At 42.2% G+C, this 6,415-nt stretch overlaps 1 pseudogene; it reads left to right on the plus strand.

Annotated features, from left to right (window-relative positions):
• The first annotated feature begins 1,533 nt into the window (after window positions 1-1,533).
• LOC100347267 (general transcription factor IIF subunit 2 pseudogene) lies at window positions 1,534-2,328 on the plus strand (annotated as a pseudogene).
• Window positions 2,329-6,415: the final 4,087 nt, after the last annotated feature.

Genomic DNA, 6,415 nt, shown 5'->3' on the forward strand with positions numbered 1-6,415 from the left:
TAAGATAAAAGGGATCTCTGAGATCAGCTAGTCCAAATTTGTTTTGATGTTTAACGATGAGCAATTGGTACCTCAGTGAAATATAGTGTCACCAATACAGCAATAAAAGAACTTGTTGGGGCCGGCGCCATGGCTCACTTGTTTAATCCTCCACCTGCGGCACCGGCACCCCAGTGGGCACCGGGTTCTAACCCCAGTTGCTCCTCTTCCAGTCCAGCTCTCTGCTGTGGCCCGGGAGTGCAGTGGAGGATGGTCCAAGTGCTTGGGCCCTGCACATGCATGGGAGACCAGGACGAAGTACCTGGCTCCTGGCTTCAGATCAGCACAGCTACGGCTGTAGTGGACATTTGGCGAGTGAACCAACGGAAGGAAGACCTTTCTCTCTGTCTCTCTCTCTCACTGTGTATAACTCTACCTGTCAAATAAAAAATGAATGAATAAATAAATAAATATATAAATGAATAAATAACTTGTCTTAGAATCCAAGTTTTCCATCCTTCAGTTCAGTGAATTCTCACATCCCATCGTACGGAATTCTGATCTCAGTTCAAATATTCAGGAGATGAACACTGTTAAACCACAACAATAGTAGAATAATATAAACTCAGCTTCCCTAGAACTGTCAGTTAGAATAAGAATTTTGTTGTCCATTTCTAGAATTTGTTTCCGCAATACAGCTTAAGTTTCACAGAAAAACTAAAGAGTAAATTTGACAATGGCCACGTATGTCCACTCCACACGCACACTCAGACTTTCCTACAATTAAAAACTCTCATTTGTAAGCTTTCTTACATACATTGAACCAACATCACCAGGAGTTCATATTTTACATACCATTCACTCCTGCCTTGTTAATTCTATCAATTTGACCAATGTTATTGAGATATGTGCACAATTGTGGTATCGTACAGAATAAATTCACTACCCGAAAACCCTCCGTTCTCTGTTTATTCATCTCTCACAACTACCCCCACCCCACCCACTGCTCTGAGGCCTCTGCCCACAAATCACCTTTGCAAGGGGGAAAGGACAAAAGGAAAATATCCATATTTTTTTTCTTTTCTTTATTTATATATTTTTTTTGGCCTATGAGTGTTCGATTTTTCTGGAGCACTTTTGAAATGGCTATACTTTCTACTTAGAGCTGCCTTTGCTCTTTTTCAAAAATTATTGAATATATTCGTCTGGATTTATTTCTGTCTATTATGTTCCAGAATTTATTTGTCTATTTTTACCAATATACTTTAATATAAGGAATAAAAACTTCATGCATTTCATACACACAGATTTTAAGAACTAGTGGTTCTTCTACACTACGGTCCTCCCCCCCACCCCCACAATTCATATTTTAATATGGACACTTCCAGTGTTCCTCAGTTCCAGGTTTCCTATTATCTTGGCAGGTGATCAGCACCACCTGCTTGCAGTCCACTTTCCACTGCAGCTAGCCTTTTGCTCAGGATAATTGCTCCACAGTACCCAAGGTCCTGAGGCCGCTGCTCCAGTTCACTCACTTCCACCCCCAAAAGACTCATGGCCAAGTACGGGGAACTCCATGTGACTGGTACAAACAGTACACTGGAGTGTGTCTGGTCAAAGTTTCTAAATATTTGCCACAGCAATGAGCTAAACTCCTGGAAGAGGTGAAGTTGAGAAACTGCGGATTGTCAAGAATCAAGGAAGGACTGTGGTGTCCTTTTCTTTGGATGAAGATCTCTCAAATATTCACGATTCTGGTGTGAAACCAGCTGTAGTCAGTGTTCCTCAAGATCTTCCGTGTGTCTGGCAAACTGCCGGATGGTATACGGTATTTACTGAGAGCTCCTTAGAGAGGCTGTCTCAGGAAGGAGCTGGAATAAAGAGCTGAATGCCAACATGCTGCCAGTGAGAATTACATGAGATTGAAGAGATGGCAAACAGAAGAATCTCCCAAAGCAGTAAGACCATCCCAACAACTGGGTACAGTTGTAACAACCAATTACAAACCTGTTGCTAGTCATCAATACAACATTGACTATGAAAGGAGAAACAAGATGGAAAACGAGCCCGAGCTGATAACAGCAAGTTTTAGCCAGGCTGTTTTCAGCCTTTGAGAAGTACTAGTATTCCAACCTTAGGGACCTGGTGGACATCACAAAACAGCCTGTGGGCTACCTGAAGGAAACCTTGAGAGAAGTTGGTATTCAGAATGTGAAAGAGATCCACAAGAATATGTGGGAGCTCAGTCCAGAATAAGGACAGTATAAGAGGAAGAAATGAAAGATTAAGCCAGTGCCTGGGGAGCTGGCTGGTGGGCCCCCTGCAGGGTGACACTGAGGCCACAGCCTTGATTCTGGACACTTGAGCACCTATGTCTGTAGCAGTAACATGGCTGGTACTATTGTTTCTCTTTGTCAATTGTTTAAAACGGTTATTCTTACAAAGTTTCATAAATGTTTTTGAGAAAAAAGAAATTTTTTATAGACTTGTATCAAACCAGATTATCCATGAATAGGATAGGGTTAGGGGATTAAAAGTGTTTTTCTTTATAAACATTACCTTCTAAATGTAATATGAGGAATTTGTTTTCTAGATTAAGACTTTCTCTTCCTCTATCTATCTCTTGAGGAGCAGAGGTAATGTGGATTTAAAGAGAGGAATGTCAGCTACAGAAACTGTTAAGAATGAAAAGCCAAGGTTACACACTCCAAAAATTCCTGAAGAACCATCTGTTTAAATAAAATGGAGGGAGAAGGTGCCCGTGTTTCATGTCCAAACACACATTAATAAAAGAAGAGCATATAGGTTTATAGTGAAATGTCAGTTTTCATCCTGAGTTCATTGTACTCAATGATATTGATATGAAAAATGGAGAAAAACTTGCTCAGTTAGGACTTCTTGGAGCCAGCCTTGTGGCAGAGCAGGTAAAGCTGCCTCCTGCAATGCAGACTTCCCATACTGGTGCTTATTCAAGGCCTGGCTGCTCTACTTCCAGTCCATCTGCCTGCTAATGGCCTGAGGAAAGCACCCAAAATGGACCAAGTGCTAGGCCCATGCTACCCACATAAGAGACCGGGAAGACACTCTTAGCTCCTGGCTTCTGCCTGGCCCAGAGCTGCCCAACACAGCCATCTAGGGAGTGAACCAGCTGATGGGAAGATGGATCTTTCCTTCTCTGTAGATTTGACTTTAAAATAAAAAATAAATAGAAAGAAACAAAATCATAACCTCCAAGGAGATGATATTAGAAGATGGATTATTTGATAAAATTTTAGGTCATGAGCTTGGTGCCCCCATAATTGAGATTTCTGCCTTCTATAAGAGACCCCAGAGAACCCCTTCATCCCATCTGACACATGGAGACACAGCTAGAAGATGCCATCTGCACACCAGGAAGATCCACACCAGATAACAAATGTGCTGGAGCCTTAATCTTAGACTTCCCAGCTTCCAGATGTATGAGAAGTAAATTTCTGTTCTGTATAAGCCACCAAGTCTATGACATTTTTTACATCAGTCTCAACAGACTGAGACTCAATTCCGTAAGAGTGAAGTTAAAGAAATTCTCGTGCTGAAAAATGGTCTATCATTTCTAAAGGATTCCATCTAAATTCAAATTTACTGGTTGACAGAAAATCTATATGTTTAGTGGGAAGATAAGTGGGCTGATCTGATTAATAAAATTAACAAAAAGTCAAGTTAAAGATGATGTCTACTGCTCATATTATCCATATTCATATTCATCTGTTTTGTCTGCACAAGATCAGGAGAACCACATCCTTACAGAACAAATTGTTGAATGGCAGCAGTGTCTCTTTAAGCTTGCTTGGAATCACAGACTTCTCTCTGAGACCTCCTACCCATAATTCCCAAAACCTAAGCCTGGGCCAGTGCCACGGCTCAATAGGTGAATCATCCACCTGTGGCGCCAGCACACTGGGTTCTAGTCCCGGTTGGGGCGCCGGATTCTGTCCCGATTGCTCCACTTCTAGTCCAGCTCTCTGCTGTTGCCTGGGAGTACAGTGGAGGATGGCCCAAGTGCTTGGGCCCTGCACCCGCATTGGAGACCAGGAGAAGCACCTGGCTCCTGGCTTTGGATCAGTGCGGTGTGCCATCAAAGCACGCAGGCAGCAGCAGCCATTGTGGGGTGAACCAACAGAAAAAGGAAGACCTTTCTTTCTGTCTCTCACTGTCCACTCTGGCTGTCAAAAAGAATGAACGAATGAACAAAAGAAAGAAAGAAAGAAAGGAAGGAAGGAAGGTTGGAAGGAAGGAAGGAAGGAAGGAAGGAAGGAAGGAAGGAAGGAAGGAAGGATTAAAAAAATTTTAAAAAACCTAAGCCTGTAGGAAATTCCTCTGCCTTCCTCCACCCTTGAACACCTTTAGGGATCAGGGTCAGTGCCAGACCTGGAGGCTCAACAGTGATCCAGATATCAGGACAGTTGACTCCAGAAGCTGAACCCTCCCAGGGGGGAGCTGTGGCCTCTGGACAGCTCTCTTTAAACCAGGAACCGAGAGCCTCAAGACTGCAGAAACCCTAAAGAGTACAACTCTGGGAAGAAGATTGGTGGAGACAAGACACATTCATAATGAAGACATTCTTCCACTTTGCCAGCCCTGGAATACTGTATCTGATGGTGGGTATGAGAAGTTGCTGACTGTAACTGAGGAAGGGCCACCTTCTGGATGTGATGGTCATGAGTGCCAAGAATGTGAGTCTTCCTGTGGGGTTTGCCTCCATCTGACCTGAGCAAGACTGTGTGATGCCTCACCATAGGGAAGCTGGACCTGACATTAGAGGGGTTTGGAGAGCCTCCAGCCTATGCGATATTTCCTAATTCTAATAATAGGATTTGAATCTGGCTTCTGATCCAGCTCTCTGCTATTTCCTGGGAAAGAAGTAGAAGATGGCCCACATCCTTGAGTCCCTGCACCTGCGTGGGAGATCCGGAAAAAGCTCCTGGCTCCTGGCTTTGGTTGGGCACAGCTATGGATGTTGCAGCCAATGGGGAAGTATACCAGTGGATGGAAGACCTCTCTATTTCTCTCTGCCTCTCCTATCTCTGTGTAAATCTGACTTTCAAATAAATAAATAAATCTTTAAAAAAAGCTTAAGAATGTACATGTAGTAAGAGTCTGGTGTTAGAAAAACATTTAATGCTATATGTATGTGATTATATGTACTGTATATTCTCTGAAAATATATAACTACACAATCATATGTGTACAGAAACAAGTAAATCTTTATAATAGTTTATTAACTGGGGCACAGTAGGTTCAGCCCCTGTTTAAACACCAACATGCCATATTGAAATGGCAGTTCAAGTGCTGACTGCTCCTCCTCCAACCATCTCCCTGTTAATGCAACTGGGAAGGCAGGAGAAGATGGACCAGGTACATGGATCCCTGCAATCCACAAGGGTGACCAGGATATAGTTCAAGACTCCTGGATTTAGCGTGTGTTAGACGTAGCTGCTACAGCCATTTGTAAAGGGAACCAGAGGATGGAAGATTTCTGTCTCTCCCTCTCTATATGTCATTCTACATTTCAAATAAATATAAATTTTTAAAAGTAAATACTACCTTAAAAATGCATGACAATGTGTCTTCCTCTGGGAGATGAGCTCAGAAAGGGGCACGAGTGATGTCACTTTTAATTTCAGATACAGAAGAAAGGAAACACATGGTTAAAATATGAGGAGTATCTGATTTTCAGTTACCTTTGGTTTAGAGAGGAAAAGAGGCTGATTAATTCAAGGACATAGCCCAAAATTACTTTCAAAATTATGTTAAGTGTGAAAGAACATGATGGAATGTAGAAAAATGATAACATAGGCTTTCCATGGATTTTGATCATGTTCCGGAAAAAGGCACTGAGAACATAAGATTAGAAATAGAACAATGCGCATGTATACCTGCCTCTAAATTGAAAACAGTGTGTAATATAAAATTCAAAATTTTTATCCTATGATCACACTAGCCCCAAGAAGGAATATGGGACTGTGGAATCTAATGATCATCTTCCTTTAAGCTGATCCTCTCAACTTTCCCTACACGTTAGAATTGTTCTTAGCATAGTTTCTTTTAGGGCCCAGCATAGTGGATGAGCAGGTAAAGCCAGGAAAAGCAATAGAAGATGTCCCCAGTGCTTGGGGTCCTGACACCCATATAGGAGACTTGGATGAAGCTCCTGACTTTTCTGGCTAAGCCCTAGCCATTACAGCTTTTTGTAAAGAAACCAGTTAGTAGAAGAACGATCTCTCTCTCTCTCTCTCTCTCTCTCTCTAGCTCTCGCTCTTGCTCTTGCTCTCTTTCCCTCCCGCTACTTCAACCTCCGCCCTCCTATTCACTCTCTCCCCCATCTCTATAACTCTGACTTTAAAATAAATAAATAACTAAATCTTTAAAAGCTTTGTTTCTCTCTTCTGAAACCACA

Source organism: Oryctolagus cuniculus, chromosome 15 (assembly GCF_051225735.1).
Source record: "Oryctolagus cuniculus isolate XC-2025 breed Fujian yellow rabbit chromosome 15, ASM5122573v1, whole genome shotgun sequence".
In the NCBI taxonomy this organism is placed as follows: Eukaryota; Metazoa; Chordata; class Mammalia; order Lagomorpha; family Leporidae; genus Oryctolagus; species Oryctolagus cuniculus.